This window comes from Petaurus breviceps, unplaced genomic scaffold, assembly GCF_028583685.1.
Source record: "Petaurus breviceps papuanus isolate PSGF00001 unplaced genomic scaffold, PetGlider_PUasm1.0 218, whole genome shotgun sequence".
Lineage (NCBI taxonomy): Eukaryota > Metazoa > Chordata > Mammalia > Diprotodontia > Petauridae > Petaurus > Petaurus breviceps.
In genome coordinates, this window is record NW_027185872.1 from 544785 (window position 1) to 568494 (window position 23710).

At 43.2% G+C, this 23710-nt stretch overlaps 1 protein-coding gene across 8 annotated transcripts in view; it reads right to left on the reverse strand.

Annotated features, from left to right (window-relative positions):
- Positions 1-18899, reverse strand: part of HDAC9 (histone deacetylase 9) — a 534753-nt gene extending 515854 nt beyond the window's left edge. For 4 of the 8 annotated variants that reach the window (XM_069094421.1, XM_069094415.1, XM_069094420.1 and 1 more), the window contains exon 1: positions 18517-18898. The gene's annotated coding sequence lies outside the window, so the exon portion shown is untranslated. Of the gene's footprint in view, positions 1-18516 lie in introns of all 8 variants that reach the window. The other 4 variants (XM_069094422.1, XM_069094416.1, XM_069094419.1 and 1 more) reach the window with 2 other exon arrangements.
- Between the last annotated feature and the right edge of the window lie 4811 nt (positions 18900-23710).

Below are 23710 nucleotides of genomic sequence, written 5' to 3' on the forward strand. Positions count from 1 at the left end.
GACCCCACCTTGTTGGTTTTGTTGCCCAGCCCCCTCTCTGTGCTTGGAGGCAGGGGCTGGAGCTGTGTGAGGGGAAGGATACCCCTCCCCCAGAGAACTGTATTTGAACTCGTTTTGAATTGAGATGATAATGCTATGTACTTTGTGTTTGTTTAAGGGCCAGTAGCCACTTTGGTAACTTTGGTTCTGTACTTTGAAAATGTGACCTGGGAAATGTTTGGTGCTGATTCAAAAGTAAATTGTCTATGCTATGGGCATGAAAGATCTTGGGGCAGAATGTATTAAGAATGTAAATTTTGAAAATCTTCCCTGCCCCTAGGCTAATGTGCACCTGAAGCCTGGGGTGGGAGGCTTGTTTTTCAGTAGATACTTCTTGATTGGCCAGTGAGTCAATAAGGTTGTTACATTCTCTGAGCCAGGAGAAGGCTATATAAGCCCTGATGTGTAGCTTTGTTTTGGGACTCACTTTGAGAAGTGTTCTGTGATTTGATCTGAATTCTGGGAAGCTGTTGTTGAGAGTCCCCCGGCTTTGAAAAACCCAGATAAAAGCAATTATAAGAGACATCCCTGATCTTATTGAAAAGGCTTCTAGCTCATCTCCTTTACAGAAAACACTCACTCTTGCTTTCAGATAGATGCTTCTTATTTTAAGAAAAGCTCCATTTATTCCTCTGCCTTTAAGGGTTTTTAGTAGGAATGGGCATCATCTTTTGTCCAAAGCTTTTTCTGCATCTATTAATCATGTGATTCTTGCTGTTTTTCTTATGGATAGGGTCAATTATGCTTGTAGTTTTCCTAATATTAAACCAGTTTTGCTTTCCTGGCATAATTCCCATCTGGTCATAATATATGATCTTTGTGATACACTGTTGTAGTCTCCTTGATAGTATTTTTTTTGGTCTTTTTGGAGGGGGGAAGGCAGGGTAGTTGGGGTTAAGTGACTCATCCAAGGTCACACAACTAGAAAGTGTTAGCTATCTGAGGCCATATTTGAATTCGGGTCCACCTTGAGGGCTGGTGCTCTATTCACTACACCACGTAGCTGCTCCTCCTTTCTAGTATTCTAATTAGAACTTTTGTATCAATATTCATTAGGGAAATTGGTCTATAGACCAATTCTTTCTCATTTTGCTCTCCTTGGTTTAGGTATCAAAGCCATGTTTCTATCACAGAAGGAAAAACTTTTCCCCTATTTTTCCAAATAGCTTATATAATATTGGAATTGATTATTTTTAAGATATTTGGTAGCATTCACTTGTAAATCCATCTGTCCTAGTAGGGAAAATTTATTATTATAAATATTTTTTATTTTAATAAAAATTATTTATTTTTAACAATTTTATTATAATTATTATAAATATAAAAATAGGGAACAATTTTTGAAAATAAACTTCATATTGAGAAATAGCTTCCTTCCTGTGGTGGTGGTGGTGGTGGAGGGTTTACAATGCCCTTATTTTCCTATCTTTCTGAGTTATATAAAAAGATAAGCTCCCTTGGGAAAGACATAAGTGAGCACAAAATTCACATTTGTTCACTTGGTGCTATCCCTAAAATCCCCAGGTAGGCCAACTCTGTGATTTTCAGTTGAAAGGCAACATAGAATCCTCGAAAATGTTCTGACTCAGGAGTCTGAAGAACTATGTGAGACTTCAGGCAAAGTGATCTAACCTCTCAAGGCCTCAGTGTCCTCATCGGGGGTTGTCCTAGATGACCTCTTCAATCATTCCAGTACAGAGATTATGAGTTGTAACTCTTATATTTTAGAGATGAGGAAGATCAGTCACCAAGGGTAAAGTGATGTAGTGAAAGAGCCATAATTCTAATGCATCTCTTTGGACTCTAAATCCAAGGTTCTTTCCACCAGACCATGCTCACACTTCAATTCAAATATTTAGTAGGGATCTGGGATATACTAAGAATACTATGAAGATAGCAACCTGTTTTTTCAATATTAAAAGGAAAGAAATGACAAAGATTGGGAAGGAGTGATTAAAATAACCTAACCTTTGCTTAGTCACAGAGACCTGTCTTACAATTATAGCTGGTACCCAACAGCTAACTTAAGACCATGCCTGGCCAATGAGTAATTTTTGTTCCCAATCAAATACTTACTTCCTTTTTCTGATTATTGGGCCAGGGTAAAATAAAGCTTGTTAGAGCAATGACATTTTCTGGTTCCTGAAATTTAGTTATACCAAACATATCAGAGGTACGTCTGGGCCTTATCACAAATGAGAAAAGCATCATTTGGCTTGGGGGTCCATTTTGGCTGGTTTCTTCCTGCTGTTCTCAAAGCCCCTGACTTTCCATTCTATCTCCAAACTTATTGGCCTTTTGTTATAACCCTGTAGAGTTCTATTCTCTGATTCCCAAAGTAACAATTAAGAAATTGCTAATTTAATACCTATTAATCATAATCATACCCAGCAATGTGATATATAGATATTTAATGAGTTTCTTTTACTATTGCAGAAAATCATAATTGCCTTGACATATAATTTCTAAAACTGGAATTAGATCACAAATAAGAGGAAAACGTGATATAAAGTATATGAATCCTTCAAGGAGATCCATGATCTTATTGATATGGGTATGAACTCCACCCATAAGTGTAGATTCCAACCCACCCATGATTCTTCAGTGTGACTCTTATTCATGTCATCCCATGGCTCCTCCAGTAGGGATCTCCCTAATTGGCTGGAGGCTTTCCTCTACATCTTTTAACATTTGAGATATTGAGTAAGAGCTCTGGCCCCGGAGTCAGGAGAATCCGGGATCAGTCCCGGCCTCAGATACTTAACATCTGCACAAAATAACTGGCCGTGTAACCTGGGGCAAGTTACTTAACCCCAATTGCTTTTTTAAAAAAAGCACTTGAGATATTGGCACAAAACTTGAGCTACTCATTGATTCTCTTTCATGCCCCTTCCATGACTGGTCCACTTCTGTTTCTGGCCATATAGGTGATGTTTCCTTAGTGATGTTTTCCCTAAAATTGATTTGACTCCACTTCCCTCAGGCTCCTCTCCCCTGTTTGAGGGACCAAGGCAGTGGTGTACTACACTCCTTCCAATGCCTTCCTTAAATAACTCTACTTTGCATCTGCTGCCCTGCCTGCTTTCAACTCCACAGAACAAGATAATCTCATGCTCAGTACCCCTGGTATCCATTCTCTCCCCACTCTGCTTTCTGGTCTCCTTTTGTGTGTTGTCTGCCTTTGTAGCAGCTGAGGGTGCTATCCTCATCCTCGATTATTTCCCAGAGTAGAGACACAGGAAAGGGTCCAAGTACTCATTTTTGGAGCCCCAGGCCTGAGAAAAGACACTTCGTCAAGATCTGCCATCCTCAGAATTTAAATGTAACTGTCTTTTTACCAAGGTACTTGAGCTCTGTCTTCCTATGATATGCAGACATTGGGTGCCTGAAGGAGCCAGAGGGATAACTTTTCTTTAGGCATTAAGCATTAAAAAGCAATAATTAGGATAGAGTACTAAGGGCTTCACCCCCAGAGCATGGACATTTAGATAGGATTGCCACAATTTCTTCAGCTTTGTGGATACACAGACATAATGGGGCCTACAAGTTGTCTGCAAGAATAATTAGTTAAGAGAGGAAGTTCATTTGCAAATTGTTCAGAGCAAATGTCTGTGGGTATCAACATTATTCGTAACCCTGGACAGGGAACTAAGGTCTCTCCCCACACCAGGACCTCCCCCAGAGGTCATTTTGTCTGTAAGAGTTGAATTTCAGGATCATTTTAGAATATTGCTTTCCCCGGGTGTTAGTTATATTGTTGGTTCAGATATACGACACACGGAAAACATCAGTATGGATACCAAGTATATCTCATAACTCGGTATATGCAATTAGTGAGTATTCACTCCATCAATGAACACACCGTGTACCTCTCATCAATCTTCCTCTTTTCTGAGCTGATTCCAGTCTCAGAAGCAATATGTCAAAAGGATCATTAGCCCTGAGATTGTAAAAGAAATTGATCAAGCGTTTTCTTTCTGGGCTAGAAAGTGATATAAAAGGTAATGGTGTTCTAGGGCTGCCAACTCAGGCGATCATTGCTAAACCTGAAGAAATCACCAAATACTACCCTCCTGTACTCTCTATGCAATGGCAAGGGCAGTCAAGACAAACTGTATGAACCTGCAGTTAAGTGATACCAGAGGCCCTTCAAGCACAGGTGGAAATATTCAGTCATGCATGTATGGGGGCTGAAAGTAGGGAGACAGAGGAATGAGGAGTCAAGAAAGATGAGAGACAAAAGTATGAGGGAAATCATGGGGTTGTCTTGGAACTACTCCTTAGGATCATAGCTGTAGAGTTACAAGATACTTAGAGAGCACAGAGTCCAATTTCATTCATTTTACAAATATGGAAACTGAGGTCCAGAAGTGACCTACCAAGATCTCCAGTGATCAGATTCCAAATCTAGAGGTCTTCCCCCCCACACACACACACATGACATGTTATCCTTTATCTTCCTAAGTTTTATACCTTCATCTAATACTGAAAAGGTGAGCCATATACAGAGGAGAATGAGAACAGTAGAGAGACTGAAGACCAAGTTACTTGTCATTCAGTTGAAGTTACTGAGGAGACTGAGGCTGGAGAAGGTGAAATAGGGGAGATTTGCTCTTGGGCTTCCGGTGCCCCAAAGAGATATTATGTGCAGAATGACATGTTCTGCTTGGGCCCAAGGGGAAGAACTAGGAGGGTCTGGAATTAAAAGACTATGAGGATGTAATTTAGGTCTTTGCTCCTTTAGAAGGTGTGGAGAAGGATTTCAATGAAACCTGATGGAATTGTAGGGTGATTAGCCATTATCTGGATCTTTTGTGTTCTTGGTTTAAAAAAAAAATAATAAGGTAACTAACTTGGAGTTACTCACGGGAGAGGGTCAAGAAGACAGCTAACTATGAAGAAAAAATAGCTCTTCACTTTTTCTATCATTCATCTTCCAGGGTCCAGTCAAGTATGATGAGATGTTTCTCTTCCCCACCCCCTCCAAAAAAAACCACCCAATTACCTGACAATAGTGACATATAGTGGAGTCCTCATACTTGGAAGACAAGAAGTTCTAAAGGGATGAGACATTGGGCTGACAAATGTGTATTAGCCCCCCCAAATGTCCCCATTCTCCCCCTCCTATTGAACAACATGAATTCTAAAAAAACAAATTTCCAACTGTGTGATCCTCTAATATGTGCAATCATCCCCAAGATTTTACTGTAGTGGGAAAAACAAACTCCTGAGCCCCTCCCCGCTTGTAATTGTATCCTGGACGTCCCTATAATTCTTGAAAATGGCAGACACTGAAAACTTTTTGCTTCTCAGGTCACTCACACACACACACACACACACACACACACACATCTATAGCCACAAAAGAAATAGTAGGAGTGGCAGGGGGGAAAAATAAGGTAAATTTTCACTTTTATTGTGACAAGGCACAATATATCCTGGGTCGAGCAGATGTTCTGACTCACTGAATTGGATAATTTGCAGACATTCGCAAAGTGAATAAAGATATGATCTAAGTTACAGACTGATGATGTGAATTAAGCATGAAAAGAAGAAGAGGCTTTAGGATGGGTGAGCTGGCTGGTGCTGAAATCCCTCGCAAGCATGAGGGAGGCACGAAGCATGCTTTGAAGAAATACTGTCTAGCTTGGGATTCCATAGCAGAGTGTTCCCCAGTCACACCCTGCCCTCGGCAGAAGCCCAGTCTCATTCATGAGGAAGGACTGAATGTATCTGTACACATGTCTTCACAGAGAGGAGGATATGTTCCTTAAGGGCGGGATCCCAGTGATGTAGAGGATCGCCATTGGATGCCTCCAGTCAAGGTCATACCAAGCAGGTACTGAACGATTTTCATTTTCCAGTGACTTTGACTTTGGATCAACTTTCAACTTATATTAGCTTGAGCATCAGTTGCCATGAGGTCATATATATTAGGAACTGGACTGGATCTCACTGGTCACCTAGTCCAACCCCCTTCATTTGGCAGATGAGGCCAAGGGAGTTGGAGAGATGAAGTGATCTGCCTGTGGTCACACAGGTCACAGAGGCAAGATCTGAATCCAGGTCTCCAGACTCCATATCAGTACTGTTTGCACATACATCCTTCACCTACCTCACTCTAATCAAATTCCCAACAACCAAGCATTTATTAAACATCTACTCTGTTCCAGGCACCTTGCTAGGTGCAGACATTCCTCTGCCCTCCAAACCTGCAGATGGGAAAAAGCAGAGAGGGTTAACCTGAGTATGTTGAATATCTATCTTACCTTTATGGCTGGATTTTGTTTATTTTTGCTATTTATCAAAAAATTTTTCCTTCCCTTACAGGATATATTTATCTTTATTTTTCACTCTTATCTGATCAGCAAAACAGAGAATAGTTCTCCAAATATAAAATCTTGGAAATGTAGGTCCTTGCAGACTTGGTTGGTACAGTCATTGTCCCTAATCAAGAACCCAGCAAACATTTGGAAAACAAGGCTTGTACTGCAAATCAGTACTCACTGTTCTTAAGCTTGTCTCTCTCCATAATGAGTTATTAACTCTATGGGGAAGTAACCAAGAGTATTTAGAAATGTGATTTGTGAGAGTGACCCATGAAAAACACAAGGTCCATTGATGTAAGTTGTACAGGTTTCCAACCCATTATCAGCCAGATTTTCAGATCATTTTTCTCCTTGATATAAGTTTATGCTAGAACTGTCCCAATGGTAGCAGGTGGCATCAACTGATAGAAAACTTGGGTCCCACTTCCAGGCCAGCATTTTTGTCCGATTTTCTGCGCTGATCTGGATTCAGATGCATCTAAAGACAGCATCCTTAGCCCTCTAAGGGGTATGTCACATGTTAACTAATGGATATTATTCTTGTCAATCACATGGATATCAACTAAAGTCCTAGAAGGTTGCTCCCACTCTTCCCAGTGAAGGAGAATTTTAAAAATTCATTTTAAAAAAGTTATTTTTTATTTATGTCTCTGAGACATCATTTAGAATAGAAAATTTCCATTATCAGTTCAGTTACTGAAGTTCTGCTTCTTAACATCCTAGGACAGAGACAGCAAGTAACTTGCCTAGCCAGGTTCCAACAGCCAGTGATGTCAGAACTGGGACATGAACCTAGATTTCCTGGCTATAAACCAGCTCCCTATCCATAACCCCATGCAGCCTTTCTTACAGTTTCCCTCATTGGTAAAATAAGGTAGTTGAACCAAATGGCTTCTGAGGGCCGTTCAAGATGTAGGTCTAGGATTTTATGACTTACTGAGGCAAAGTCATCTTCTACCAGTACCGCTTCCTTACACATTCTCTCTATTCAGGCAAGGTAATCTGCCAGCTTTACCCCATACAGAACATCCTATCTCCTGACTCCTTCTTCTGAAGCTTCACACAATGATCTCCCAGAACTGGAATGTACTCCCTCCTCACCTCCATAAGACCTTTCTCAATTCTCTCAGTCCCAGTTGTTAGCATTTTCTCCTTCCTGGATTTTTCTATGTGCTTTGTATTTAATTACTTATGGGCATGGTATATCCTCTCACCCCTACCTCCAATAGAACATAAGTCCTTTGAAGAAAAGGGCTGTTTTTCTTCATCTGTGTCCCTAGTATCTAGAACAAAGCTTTGCAATCATCAAAGAAAAGAGTCATTAAGCACCAGCCAGAATCTGTCTTGGGGCTAGGACACAAAAGCAAAGGGAATCAGTCCCTACCCTTAAAGACTTTCCAATCTATATGGGAAAAACTAAGTCTATATATCAGTCCTAGTGAGAATAGATACAAGATGATTTGGGAGGAGATAGTCGGAGTTGGGGGTTGAGATCAGGAAAGGTTTGATATAGAAAGGAAAGACTGATCTGAGCCTTGCAGGAAAATTGCATGTAGGAGGTGCTTAACAAATCATTATTGAATTGACCTTTGGGTGGTCAGAGCTGAAGTCAACCACCTTTGATCTTTTCCCAGACTACTAACTATGCTCTCATCCCTCTGTTGCCTTTAGTCATATCCCGAGAGAAAAAAATCATAAGATCAACAGCATCTGTACAAATATAAGGCATCCCTTTGGTGAATATCCTGATCTGGACATACTTTTTAAAAAAGTCTTAGAAAGAAAAAAATTCTAATGTTACAGAAATTCTTGCTCTGAACTGTAATCTGCTTTAGTAACCTGGGTAATGTTTTATCCAGTGTTCAAATCCCAGATGCATTGAATGAAATGTATGCACAGTGAACCAATAGACTGCTTTTGATCACAGCACCGAAACTCATTTGGTGTCCATGGGAATCTAGCACAGCCTGGCAGCATTGAAGGAAAAGAAACACTTGGTATTTAAATGCATAAGGAGCCTTTCAAGATTCTCTCGTTTGAAGTCAGTCTAGAAAAGTAGATTAAAAATACCTGACACGTGGCATGCTTTGTCAAGAGGTTAAGTCAGCAAGCAACACCACCTGGTCCATTGCAAGACCCATCCTCTCGCAGGCCCATCTGCCACCAATGGCCCAACTCTTCCATCTCCTGAATGCTTCCTAAATGGTCAATCAGTTATGAAAGTGAATTCTATGTATATGGAACTGTCTTATGTTTCCCTTTGGAAACTGAAAAGGATTGTGAGATCACAGAATCACGGCTTCTCAGGGTTGAAAAGAACCATAGCAGGATATGGAGTACAGTCCATGCGTGAACAAGAATCCCTTCCACCAGCACCTGCAGATGAGCATCTCCTCTAGCAAAAGTAGCCATCTGAGTTAGCGTTCTTCTCCCGAAGCCCTCAGTGCCCATGATATTGTGGGGATGCCTCTCTTGGAGGGCTGCTGGAGGAAGCTTTGTTCAGCAGAGACCTTTGCTTTGGGATTTCTCTAGCCTTTGAGCTTGGGAGCTGAGCCCCAAATTGGAGCACCTTTGTTCTGCCTGTGCACCTCTAATATCCACACATCCATGTCATACCTATGTGATCTTCCTTGGTAAAATCCCAGGACCTAGGACACCCAGAAAGAATGCTGGCCCTTAATCAACTCTCATTTGATTGCTAGAAGAAATCTCTTCCTCCTCAAATTCCCCCAGAGCTCTCTGACTATCTTTTGTCCCCATCACAAGATCAAAACATCTGAAGCTAGAAAGGATCTCAGAGGTCATCCAGTCTAAGGCTCTTAATTTCAAATGAAGAAAATAGAGCACAGAGATGTTAAGTGATTTATCCAAGGTCATACAGATGATCAAGTAACAGCTGAGATTAGAACACAAAACCAGGACAACTTAAATGGTGCACTAGTGTCTCTGCTCCTACAGATAAGATCCTTGAGGGCATAGATTCATTTGGGGTTTGTTGGGTCTTTTGAGGGGTGGGAAGATATGGAGGCACATTTCTTGATTGCATCAGCTCACTGTAGACTTGGCTCCCTTTGCCCCTAGATTCAAACCTGAGGGCTGGTTCATAGCAGTGAGCTCTCTAGATTCTCAGGAGACCCTAAGGCTGGCCCAAAGAGAAGTGGGGATCAAGGGGAGGGGCAGTCACTCCATGCTGTCTTGGCAAATGAGTCTTGGTTGGTGAGACACAAAGAAGGCAAATATCCAAGGGGGAGGTGACAAAGTCTCAGAGTGAGAGAGATGAGAAGAAAGTGACCAAAAGTGCCAACAAATTTGGAGAATGAGTAAAGAGCCTCGAGGTTGGTTGTGGAAAGTGAGGGATGAGGCAGGGAACTGCACCCTCCCAGCCATCAACAGACTCCAACTCAGCCAGCCTGGTATGAGTAAGAGACCATCACCAGGGAAGGCAGAGGCGGAGGACTTGGTGCAGACATCTGGGCAGGGAGGCCTCAGCATCCAGACAAAAATGTGTGACAAATAAGATCTAAAAAAAAGAGAGGAATGAGTACAGGACAGAAGGATCAGGGCCAACAAGGAAAGATTGATCAGCAGACATTTAGCAAAGAGAAGCAGCAGGCAAAGTGGCGTGTGTATTGGGCTGGGAAGGGAGGGTGTGCAGTTAACTAAGGGAAGGTCTCTGACCTTGGGGAAGTTACAACTTGGATCAGGGGATGGGATAAATACCCTCAAAAAATGCAATGTTTTTGGTTTGTATCCTCAGTGCCTAACATACCACTCTACACAAAGTACTGTGATTAGACCTGCACACCCCAAATGAAAATCAACTCTTTTAATTCTTTATCTTTATTTTCTCAGCATTTCACATAGTGCCTTGTACATAGTAGGCACCTAATAAATGTTTGTTGGGTTGTGCCGTTGGACACTAGGGAGCATATTTCTCACACCTGTCATACAACAAGTGCCTAATAAATGCATGTTGGACTGGATTGTTGGAAACCAGACAATATTTTACATGGCGCAAGCATACTGATGGATGGCACATAGTAGGTGGTTAATACATAATGCTTGATTGATATGCTGAGACATCATTTCCCACAGATATTCCATACAGACAATGCAAGCCATGGGAGAGAGTGCTCAAAGTAGACTAGAGAGAAGTAGGTAAGCCTTGAAGGACAAATCAGGCTCAGGTAGGCAGAAAAAGCGAGAGTTACAAGGGCCAAATTGTCTAGGTCGAGTGCAAAGAAGCGGCAGACACACGGGGTGGTTAGCTTAGAGAAGCCTCAAGAGGAGAGAGCATAGCTGTCTCCAAATATCTGAAAAGCTATAACATGGAAGGATTGGATTTTATTTTTCCTATTTGGCACCACAGAACAGAACTGTAAGTAATCTGTGTCAGTTGCCAAGAAGCAGATTTAAGGGAAGCTAGATTTAAGGAAAAATCTTCCTACTAATTATAGCATGTTGACAGTCAATATGCCAAGGCCTGGACGAAGGAGGTGTGTCTGCCTTCCAAGGACCATGGATCCACTCTGCACCCAGGCCTGTGACCTGTCAAAGCTGCCCAGGATATACACTGGACGAAGCTCCCATGCTTGCACACTGATCCCAGCACACCTCCAAGCTACATCACAGTGTGGTAGATGCCCCAGGGTTGGTGCCCCAGGGTTTGCCTTCAGACTGAGTCTTATACCATTGTCCCTCCCCTACTTCGAAGACCCACTAAGGCCAATGTAGGGAATTTTAAAAACACATTTAAAACAATAATAAATTGACCCTAGCTCCTATATCTTTGTCACAAAATATTTGGGCCAGAAGGACCTTTTAACTACTTGGTCCAACTCCTCCATTTTTTTTACTAGTAAAACCAATAAAAAGAAACTACATTGTGGCACAATAACATAATGGAATACTATTGGGCTGAAAGAAATAATGAATAGGAGAAATTGGAGAAAATGTGGGAAGACTTATTTGAACTGATACAGAATGAAGTATGCAGAGTTAAGAGACCCAGTAAATATGATGAAAAAAATAGTCTGAATACAGCACTAAAAAACTAGTCAAAGTCAAATTAATTACAATGGTCAATCTTGGTGCCAGAGAAGAGATAATGACATGTGCTTCCTCTTCTTGGCAAAAAGGTAGGGGCCTACAGGAGGGGAATGTTGCATATGCCATGGGACAGTCTTTTCATCCTTTGGTTTTGTTTCAGTATTTTGCTTTCTTATGAGGGAAATTTCAACAGGAAAGTGGAAGATATAATTATAAAAGATTTATATAAAAACTTAGAGACATTGATAAAACTTTTTTAAGCCTGTAGAAAGAAGGCTGCATAAAACTGCTCATAAAACCCACAGGAACTTTGGAGAACAAAAACAAAACATGTCATCAGGAAAATGGATGATAGAGAAGAAAATAGGGTAGTGGTGATAGTGAAGGGCCCATGTGCTCTATGGTACCTTCAGAAAAAAGAAGCAAAGTAGCCTTCTCATTTGGTGGGTAGGCTCCCTCTATGGCAAACTGATAGAAAGATACGGACCAGAGCTACACAGAGTGGTTTCCCAATGTTTATTAGGGGGACTAATCAGACAACTGAGGACAGATTGTGAGGGTCTTTGAATATAGACAAAATCCTAAGGCCAGTACATAAGGCTGGCTGGCTGTTGTCCTTCGTTCTCCAAGAGGACCAAAATGACATCACTATGCTACGATCCAGCTTCAGTGTGTCCGACTGTGACTGATCAGACCAATCCGAGCTTGAAGTGCTCTGCCACAGGTCAGGCACAAATAGTCTGTATGAACATTCGGGGTGGCAACATGAGGCAATGAGAATTCATAAGCATTTATGAGTAAAGGAGAGAAAGGATGCATGGAAAGAAAACTATGCATGAAAAAGCCATGCAGAAGAAAAAGAACTTCATGTGGAGAAACAGTCTGAAGTTTTTCATTGAGAATGACTTCATGGGCAGCCACAGAACACTGTATACAGCAACATTGTGCAATCATCAACTGGGAGCGACTTCACTATTCTCAGCAATACCATGATCCAGGACAGTTCTGAAAGACTCATGATGAAAAAATGCTATCCACCTCTAGAGAAGGTACTGATGGAATCTAAATGCCAACTGGATTATATTTTTTCAACTTTATTTTCCTTGGCTTTTGTCTGCTTTTTCTTTTGCAACGTGGCTAATATGAAAATGTTTTCCATGACTGCACACATATAATCTATATCAAATTGCTTGCTTTCTTAAGGAGCAGGGGAAGGGAAAACAGGAGAGGTTAGAACTTATTTTTTTATATGCTAAAAATGCTAAATGCTAAAAATTTGCTTTACACGTCAAGGAGGAAAAAAATTCGGATACAAAGAAAGAATATAAGCTCCTTGAGATCAGAGAATATTTGACTTCTATCTGTATGCATGACTTGCATTTAGCACTGTACCTGGAACATAGTAAATGCTTAATAAATATTTTAACGATTTAAAAAAGAGATAGAGACAATCATTCATACTCTTACATCAACCTATCCTTACTCTACCTCCGATTGCTGAGGAAAATAGTTTTATAATCTTACATTTTTTTCCCCAGGTACCAAGCACTATGGTCCATGATCTTATCCAGTCATCACAGATACCCCATGACAGAGGTAGTATAAGCTGTTTTGAAGATGAGGAAACTGAGGCTTAAAGAAGTTGACTTGTTCATAGATGCACAGCTAGGAAGAGACAGAGTCAGGACTAGGACTCAGAACTTTTGGCTCAAATGCTGACAGACACTGCCCTAGGTACTGGGAATACAGTGACATCAATGAAGCCAGCACCGCCCTCAAAAGACAGGATGAAATGGTATGCACAGGGACTAAGGAAGCTGGTTTAGCTGGAATGCAAAGTGGATAAGGTAGTGTAATGTGAAATCAGTCTAGAAAGATAGACTGGAACCAGACTATGAAGGGCTTTAATGGCCAAAAAGAGAAGTTGGCAGCACAAATATATAAGATCAAAAGCCATTTCCCAAATAGATAAGGCTTGGTCAAAGGATATGAAGAGCTTTCAAAAGAAGAATTGTAAGCTACAAATGACCACATGAAAATAGACTCCAAATCACTAATAGTAAGAGAAATGCTCATTAAAACAACTCAGAAATTTCATTCCATATACCAAAAATTGGCAAAGGTCATAACCCCCAGAAATTGGAGCAGTAAATGTTGGAAGGACTATGAGAAATTAGGGTCACAAATGTACCATTGTTGAAACTGTTCATTAGTCCAACTATTCTCGATAGTGATTTGAAATTGTACAAGAAAAATTAGTAAAATATTAATATCCTTTGATTTAAGGTACTCACTCCTGGGCATACATCTCACGGAATTGGAACAGAAAAAGATGTTGCATATATACCAAAATATTCATTTTGGTGGTAAAAAAAAGATTTAGAAATAAAGTAGATGCCCGTCACTTGAGATATAGCTAAAACTCTTTTGGAGGGATAAGGAAGGGGAATCTATGATCGTACTTGTATAGTGAATCTTGCTAAGAACTCCATTTACCAATGCACATTGATGCCTGTTCTGAAATTCTAGTCTTAGAAAGTAGTCTATTTAGATAGTGATCTTTGAAAGAAAAAGTAGTTACATGATAACTTTATTATATAATTAAAATAGCAAGTTGTACATAATAGATTTGCGGTTTCATATGCAATGATATTTTTTTATTCTACTCTGTTATAGAAATGCTTGTTTTATTTAAGTTTAGAATTTTAAAAAAAGACTAGCCCAGGGTCACACAGCTAGCATCTGTCAGAGGGGGGCCTAGAATCTAAATCATCTTGATTCTGAGACCAGCTCTTTAGCCACAATGCCATGCTGGCATTGTGAATATCATTGTGTAGTAAGAAGCGTCTTAGTGAAGCCCCTCTTTGTGTGGCCAGTGAGGGAGCTTAACATAGGTCTGTGGTCAAGTCTGAGGCTTTTGGTTTCAGGTTCCTTTTTGACCTCCCCTCCCTTGTATGCTCTACTCTTTATAGCAAAAACTCACTCAAAGTAAAACAAAAATTAGTTAAGTTTTATCTGGAGACAGAATTCTTTATAAAAATGCAAATAGTAAATGAACAAAGTTTAAATGGCGCAGGAAACTCCCATGAGTGGCAATGCCAGTTGGCCAGGCAGTAATGGGCTAGGGGAGAGAGAGCAGAAAAGAGGTAACTTCACCATGCCCCGAAGTGTAACAAGCAGGTAATCCAGGACAACAGCAAAATCTGTACAGGTAGATCATTCCTTAAGTGGGTCATTGAGTCAGACGAGTCTCTAGCTGCTCATGATTATATTCAGTTAGGGCTAGCAGCCCTTCTTGTCTGTGCAGAGTACAGAAGAACCTGGGCTTCCCCAGTCCCTGTCCCTCATTCCTTCTGCTGTCCCCTTCCTCCTCCCATTATCATTCAGTTCCTCCTTCCCCTCATAAAGAACTATACTTGCCATCTGCTCCCCTGCTAATAAGAAGCTATAGGAGGAATTCAGAGAAATATGGGCAGATGTGTATAAACTGATGCAGAATGAACCAGACAGAACCAAAAGAAGAAAACACATGAGTACAATAATGAAAAACAAACAAAATATCCCTAATGGGAAACTTTATAGACATTGTCAGGTGTGATCAGGTTTTTTCCATTGTTTCTGTTACAAGGAAGGGTTTTAATCTAGGTGCAGGTGGGGGAAGGAAGGAATATTTCTCTCTAAAAATTATTGAATGAAAAGGTAAAAAATAATACAAGGGAGAAAGGGGGAGACAGAGAGAGGTTTGCATTTTAGAGACCACTAGATGACATGCTGGATAGAGTGATGGACCCAGGAAGACCCAGATTCAAATCCTGCTTCATATATTAGCTAGTTGTGAGACCCCCCCAGGCAAGTCCATTAATTTTTCAATCTCAGTCTCCACTTGTGTAAAAGGGAAATAATTACAGCAACTTCCTCACAAGATTGTCATGATGACCAAATCAGATAATTTATGTAAAGCAATTTCCAAATCTCAGAGTGCTCAGTAAATGTTAGCAATCATCCTGGAAACCACAGCGAGGCACCAAAGCTCCTTGGAATGGCGGTGATGTGGATGAGGTCAAACAAGTGTTTCCAGCATAGGAGTCTTTCCCATCTCTCTTAATGCTAATGTCTTCCCTCTGTGATTATTTCCAATTCAGCCTGACTATTTCTCATTCATAAATAGTTATTTGCCTATCATCCCCATGCCCTCCCCCCCGTCAGATTGTAAGCTCCTTCCTAGCAGGGTTTGTTTTTGTTTTCTTTGTTTGATTAGGGTTGGGGGGGATTGGTTCATTTGTTTCTTGTACCTCCAGTGCTCAGCACAGTAGCTGGCACATAGTAGGGTCTGAATAAATGAAGACTTACAAATCTGCAAAAAACTCAGGCAAGGAAGTATTAGAAGGAACATTTTGGAGGAACTGAACTTGACAATCGGGATGCTCCGTCATGTCATGATAATAGTTCATATTCATTATCATCATCATCATCACTGGAAATAAATGTCTGCTCCAAATCAATCTAAGTAATTTCAGTCAGCTCACTTCTGTGATTCCAACTTTAGTTTTCTCAGACAATGTTGACTGTGGGACTTTAAGAAGCAGCAAGGTTTGGTTTGTTTTTCACTGTGTCAACCACCTTTCTTCTGTGGTCTGAGTTAACAAAAAAGTCCATGTCATGCAAAAATTGAAGAAAGAAAAATATCAAGTAAGAGGAGTGGTAGAGGTCTTTTGTTCTGAACTGACAGGAGTCTATGTCTCTCATTATCCAAGGCAGTGTGATTCTGAGAAAACAGTTGTGGATTTGGGGCTTGAGGACCTGGGTTCAAATCCTGTCTCTGCTAGTCACTACCTATGGGACCTTGAATAAGTCACTTCCTTAGGTCTTAATTTCCTCATCTATAAAATGGAATGGATTGAATGACGCACTAGTTCAAGCTCTGATGAGATGAGCAGGCAAAACGTCTGTCTCTTTTAGCCCTGCTCCTCTTTGGAACATTAGGTACAATAGAAAGAGCACCATTGGCCTTGGAATCAGAGGAGGAGGGTTTGAATCACATCCTGGATGCCTACTGTCTGTGTGACCTTGGACAATTCACTTAAACTTCTGTGGAACAGTGTATAAAAAGAGGAGGTTGGGGTAAGTAGCCTCTGAGGTCCCTTCCAGTTCCATCCCATTGGAGCAGATCAATGTCACCCTGGTGAGCTACTTTGGCCATCCAGCTAATGACAAGGGCCAGGCTTGGCCCTCCCTCTTTTCTGGATGCTGCCATACAGTCCTAAATGGGAGCAGACCAGAACACTGAGAGCCTTAGCCTACTACTCTCTGAACAAAGTGATCTAAAATAAGCAGAAAGGTGTTACTCCTAACTGGAAGAGGCAGCATCCAACAGCTAAGTAAAAAGAAATCATAAGAAGTTATCTCATAAATTGTAAAATGACTGGATATGTTTAGAACCATTGACAGGATAGCAAATGCCAGATCTTGTGCTAACTTGGTTCCAGGTTTGCAAATAAAATGGAAGAAAGAGGCTTTTAAATGCATTAATGAACCAAGATAAATAAGATTGATTGTCTGTAGGACAATTAACTAACTTTCTATTTCACCATCATGACATCCCAGACACTAAATCATTCCAGACGCTAGGTCAAACATCATCTCTGTACAGGAAACAGTCTTTCATGCCCTCATTTCTCTGCAGTAGCTTGTTTTTGGTCAATATTGTTCATTGTTATGTGACCAGAATTGGGGAGGAAGAGAAGGGGGAAACCTGCCACGCATTAAACAAAAGCACACAGACCTTTGCAAAGGTCGAGTTTTCTTAATTACTCATTACTTTGACAGGTGAATTTTTTAAAACCTTGTTTGAAATATGCTCTCTGTGCCTTCGCCCCCATTCCCTGTGATTTTCATAATGCCTCAGAGATTTGGAAAGTTCCTGAAGCTCCAGATATACACACACTCCTGGTCCTCTGAGTTATCTGTACCTGGAAACTCCCCATCAAAGTCCCCTTTTTCTGATGTAGTATCATGTATATTGAAAAGAATATCCCTTCAAGATTCGTGTGCCTGCACGCTGCATTTGCATGTGTGTAAGTAAACAAGTGTCCCTGTCCAGAAACACAAGGTTTGTGCCTGTACTGGGGGTGTGTTTATACAGGGATGGAGAGGGACACTTCCTTCCCTTTCTTTTCTAGCAAGGATTTAACGTAATTAGTGCTGCTTTTTCCCCTTCCTACTCAGTCTCTTTCCTCCCCCATCCCCCAATCCTATTTCTCTCAGGATATGCATTTTCCCAGTCATTCAGTGCCATGTACTAACCCCGGCTCTCTTTGAAACCAGAGCCCCGGAGACTCTAGAATAGAGAAACCATCCCACCTCACCCTGAGTGCCATTCCCAGTTCTCCTGTCCAGTCTCTAGGAACTAAGCTCCATGTTCACCAGTTCCCAGCTTTCAGTTCTGTGGTTGACGGAGAAATGAAGTTGCCTTTTTCCAAAGAGATCACCGTGTAAGGATCTTCCTGACAAGAAGCAAGGCCATGCACTCCAAGCAGCCTCGAGGACTGGTGTCTCCACCTGTTTCTCTACATCTCTGATTTCCTACAGAAACACCCTCCCACCCCCTCAGCCTGCTGCGAGGCTGGACATCCTGACTCAGTTACCCTCATCTCTTCCTCTCCCTCTCTCTCCTTCTCTCTCCCCCCTCAAGAAGCCCGTATCTGGGCGAATAGCTTGGATGGCCGAAGCCTCGAAAGGGGAAGATGTCGAGTATCCCTCCCTCCCATGCAACACGTTGGAGGCAACAACTTTTCAATCTCTACTCTTTTCTACCACAGGCCTTTGGATAGGGGGCAGGAGACAGAAGGATGCTTGGCGCCGGCGCTCTGGGTCCTGGATGCCCCTGTCCAATGGGCTCCACCTGCCTAGCAGAAAGGGTGCTGGTAGCTAGAACCCAGCAGGGGAGAGGACCGAATTCCCACGATTGGACAATCAGTCCTGGGAAGAGGGCGGAGGAAGGAGATGGGGCATCAGACCCAAAGGGAAGCCTCTCCTGGCCCCTGCCCAAGCTCTGCCCCGACTGAGTGGAGGGAGGCACAGCTCAGGAACACTCACTCACCTTTCCCAGCGGCAGCTGCCTCCAATCCTCTTCTGCAGGGAACTGGGGGGAGGATCACCCTAACTTCTCCTTCCCCCCGATGCCATCTTCCCAGGGCTCTAGGAACTGAACCCGGAGTGGAGTGGAAGGGGGTGCGTAAAGTTGCCTGGGCGGCTCCCGCTGCCTCCGGGACTCCAGCTCATGCCCCGTCTCTGGGGGTTAAGGAGAGCCCCGCTGGGGTAGGATTGGGACCCTGACTGGAACCCGGGTTGAGCTTCTCTGTGCGTCTCAGGGAGCCAGTAAGCCAGCTAGGGAGAGAGATAAGGAGGGAGACAGCCAGGGCTGCGCGCCTCTGCCTCTGCCGCCGGGCGCCTCTGCCGGGGGACGCGGGAAGCTCGTGCGGGAGGGCGGCTCCGAGGAGGGAGGGGAAGGAGAGAGGGAGGGATGGAGGGAGAGAGAGAAGGATGGAGGGAGAGAGGGAGGGGGAGGGAGAGAGGAGGAGGAGAGCGGAGGAGGAACGGAGGGCGGCAGCCTAGTCCGGGAGGCCGGCAGCGAAGGGCGCCCGCCCCAGCGAACAGCGGCTCAGGAGGGATGGGCGGAAGGACTGACCGACTGACCGACCGACAGACCGAGGGAGCCGCGAGCTACGGCGGCGGCCAGCTGGGTTGGGTGGGCTAAAAATAGCAACCCCGCGGAAAGAGGGGGAGGGGGGAAAGAAGGGGGAGAGGGGAAGAGGGAGGGGGAGAGGGGAGGAGGGAAGGAGGGGATGGAGTTCAAGCCCCGCCCTGCCCTGGCGGGGTGGCCTTTACACCAACCTGAGGAGGCGTGGGGTGGGGCGCTAGCTTGGAGCCCGGGGGGCCGGCAGGAGTACATTCCCGGGGACGCCTGGGGGACTCGGAAGCCCAGCCCTGGCCCGGAGGGGCAGGAGAGAGAGGGAGCACGGGAGAGGAATGGGGGGAAGGGGGGGTGGGGAAGGTTGGGATGCTCTGGGAAGGACTGATTCCCAGAGGAGAAATCCGACAGCCAAAGCTGGGTCGCGTGTAGAGCGGCAGGTGGGAAGGGGGCTGGGCGTGCATGTAGACTAGAAACGAGTGGGGAGTTGGGGATGGGTGTAGACGAGAGACTGGGAACTGTGTGCAGGGGTCGAGTGTAGACCAGAGACAATTGGGCTCAGGGCGGGTGAACGAAAGAGGCAGGTCGGGAGACAAGTATAAACGAGAGGTGGATAGAGGGGGGAAGGTGAGTAAGGGAACCTGGGGGAAGAATGAGTGGGTTCTCCAGAACTGGAGAGGCGCTAGGCACCCAACCCTCCGCTACTCCAGGTGGGAAGGCGGAGAAGCTGCTGATCCGCACACCTCACCCCTTAGCCTTAGCAGCAGCTGCTAGGGGGCGGGGTCCACAGCCAGGTGTCCACAACTCAGGCCTTTCTCTTCCCCCCTCCCTCCTTCATTCCCTTCCTCCCTTCCCCCCTTCCCTCTTCCCCCCTTCCCCCCTCCCTCCCTCTTCCCCTTCCTCCCTTTCCCCCCTTCTCCCTTCCCCCTTTCCTCCCTTCTTCCTTTCCGATCATGGACCGCACCTTCCCACCCCTTTAAAGTTCCGAACCAAGAATCTGTCTAGAGAAAGTGGTTTGTTAGATTACTTAACTAAGGACAAGTTGGAAGCCTTCCCCACTCTCCGACACACACACACACACACACACACACACACACACACACACACACACACTCACTGCCCGTCAGCCTGATCACCTCAGCAATCTTCATTCCGATCCCTCAACCTGTGACCCACTCTGGGGTCACTTATCCCTAGAGGCGGTACTAAAAGGGACCTAGAAGGGACAAAAGAATGTCTTGAGGTCACAAGGTTGGGAGCTGGAAGGGACTTTAGCGATCACCCCCCTTTAACCTGATCATTTTACAGATAAGGAAACAGGTTCCCAAAGGGAAAGCCACATATAGGTTCCTAAGATTAGAGCTAGAAGAAGCCTTTGAGATCATCCATTTCTACTTCCTGAATTTTACAGTCGAAGAAACAGAGGCCCAGAAAAGGGAGGTAATGGCGGATGATGGTTCAAGCAGCACAATCTAAACTCCAAAGTCTGCTTCTTAACCCAATGCTCTTTTCACTATACTTTTAAGTCTTTCATTTCCTAGAACTAGTTTTGTCTATTATGTTCCACAATTTGTATTTCTATATTCACCTTGTCCTTAGCTTATTTGAATTTACAACTTTATTTTCATCTAACAACATCTCATTTATAGACCTGAAAAAGAGTTAACCCTAATCATCCTAACTATAACTTGCTTGGGTTTTTGGCTGGAATTTGAGGATCCCACCTGTACTAAAGGGTTAAATGAAAAAGAGGCCTCTGTCATCCTTTGAGTCCCTCCAGAATAAAGAATGGGTACCTATAGGAAGAGGACATCCTTTCCTCCCCATCAGGAAATATTCCAAGCAATGAAGCATTTGAGGGTGTGGGAATGGACCACCACCACTGGGGGTTTCCTCCACCTTGCTTTCCCTTTTAAGTCTGTCTAGTTGACTGCTCCTGAAGTTTAGATGACAAAGGGGTCAGGATAGGAGAAAGACTTCAATCCTTCAGACGAGATGAAGGACCATCAGGCCTTAGTATTTGCCCTAACTGCTTATTCATCCACTGCTTGTTCTAGTCTAGAACTGGAAAGGGCCCAAAACGGTATCTAGACCAATCTCCTAATTTTACCAAGGGAGAAAAGGAGACTCAAGGTTACAGAAGCTGGGATGAATTGGAACTCCTATCACGTCCTCTGATGCTCAGGGTAGCATTTTTTCAAGGGCATAATGGCATTGCCCCCACTAAATCAGCACTAGACTAAGATGTTTGTCATTCAGATAAAGTAAGGTCATTAATGTCCAAAGTGCTAAGAAACCAAGAAATCACATTGTCTAAGCCCCTTATATAATAGGTGAAGAAATGGAGACTCAGGGAGGGAAATCACCCAAAAGCAGGACAAAAACCAGAGTAAATGTCTCTCTGATTCCAGGTCCAGAATTCTTTCTAGTATATCATGCTATTAGACTGCTGCAAAAATCTAGAGGAAGGGGGTATTATTAGTATTAATTGTTATTATTTACCATTTTAGAGCACTTTGAGATTTGCAAAGCACTTTACAAATATCATCCCTCTTAAGCCTCACAAGAATCCTGGGAATTATAGGTGCTATTATTATGCATACTTTACAGATGAGAAAACAGACACAGATAGGTTGGGACCTGCCCAGAGTCAACCAACCAGTAATTCTGAGGCAAAATTTGAACTCAGATCTTCCTGACTCCAGAGCCAGCACTCTCTCCACTGTACCAAACTTTTCTTTCCGCCAATGGATTTCCCAAGCTTGCTGATGATATTCCTTTTAAAGGCTTAAATGATTTTCTTCCACTGATTTTGTGCTTCCTGGTTCCTAGAGAATTACTTGAAATGCTGGTGTGGAGTCCAGAATTCCCGGTGTGAGACAGAGGTCTCTGAAGGAGAAGTGGTCCTGATGGAGACCATTAAGAATATTTCCCCCATGAATTTTTGAATGGAGATGAGATTAATCCATTGCCTGTCTTCTTAATAGGCCTTTTTTAATGTGAAAATATCTGAGAGACAGGTTGAATCACCTGCCTTTGCTCTTTTACAATACACTTGGGCTCCATTAGTCATACAGGAAGGCAAGGTGTCATCATTTATAAATTAACCAGCTGCCAATTCAGATAGAGTGCAATATGCCAATAGAGCTTAAATATGAGTGGCTTCTTCTTCTTTCCTCAAAAGTATGGTGCCTGTTTTTCCCATGGAAGATCATAGATTCAGAACTGGGAGGAGTCTGAGAGTCCAAAGCTTTCATTTTACAAATAGGGAAACTGAGATTTGAAGTGGGAAATTGCTTGCTTAAGATCACATGCATAGTAAATGGCAAACTTAGTTTTAAACACAGGGCAATCAAACGAGAATTAATCAGTACCAAGGAAATGCCAGGCACAGTGTTGGGCACTGGAGATGCAACTACAAAGAATGAAACTACTCCAGAGAAGCTTGCATTGTTACTGGGAGGCAACCTGTATGTATGGACATTTCCGCATGTTTAAATGGGTATATCTGTATGTATTTTCAGAACAAATGTAGACAGAATAAATAAAAATAAATATAAAGTAACTAAAAGGAAAGTAATTGGAGGGGCCATTACATTTGGGGGAGGGTCAAGGAGAGACTCGGGAGAAGATGATTCTTGGGCTGAGTCTTGAAGTAAGTGAAAGATTCTGTGCGGCTGAGATGAGGGGGTGGGCAGGGATGCAGAGGCAGAAATGGAGTGTCAGGAAGAAAAGAGACAAGACCAGTTTGACTGGACTGTTGAGTGCGGGAAGGGAAGTGATGCAGTATGAGACTGGAAGGAGAGATTGGGGCCAGGTTGGGATGCATTTTAAAAGCAAGAAGAGTATATAATTGATCCTACAGCTACGTGAGTAGGGGAGTGGCATGGATCAGATCTGAACTTTAGGAAAATCACTGGCAACTAAGTGAGAATGGGAGGCAGCGAGGCCAACCAGCAAAGTATTACAATAGTCCTGGCAAGAAGTGATAATCATCCTAAACTAGGGTAATGGCTACATGAGGATCCCATGAGGAAAGTGTCTGAGTTCAGAAAACCAGGCTTGCTAACTGACTAGGCAAAGGACAGTGAGCTCTCTAAGATAATCTTGAGGTAACTAACCCGGAGCCTGGAAGGATTGAGGTACCTTCAATAGAAATGGGGAAGTTTGGTGGCAAGATAATGAGTCATTTTTGATATGAGTTTGAGATTGCTCTGGGACAGGGGTGGGGGAACCTTTGGCCTTGATAACACATAGGTTTTTAGGTCCTCAAGTGCAACCTTCTGACTGTATCCAAACTTTACAGAACCAATCCCCTTCATAAAAGGATTTGTTCGGTAAAACTTGGACTCAGTCAAAAGGTAGAACCCAAGGATCTAGAAGGCCACATGTGGCCTCAAGGTCATAGGTTCCCCTACCCCTGCTTTGAGATAACCAGAATGTCCAATGGGCAATTGGTGATGTAGGACTGAAGCTCCGGGTACACACTGGGGCTAGTTGTATACATCCAGGAGTCAGCTCTCATTCAACCCTTGGGAGCTGATATTACCAAGAAAGTGGAGAAAGGAAAGACAAGAACCTGGGATAGAACCTTGGAAAATAA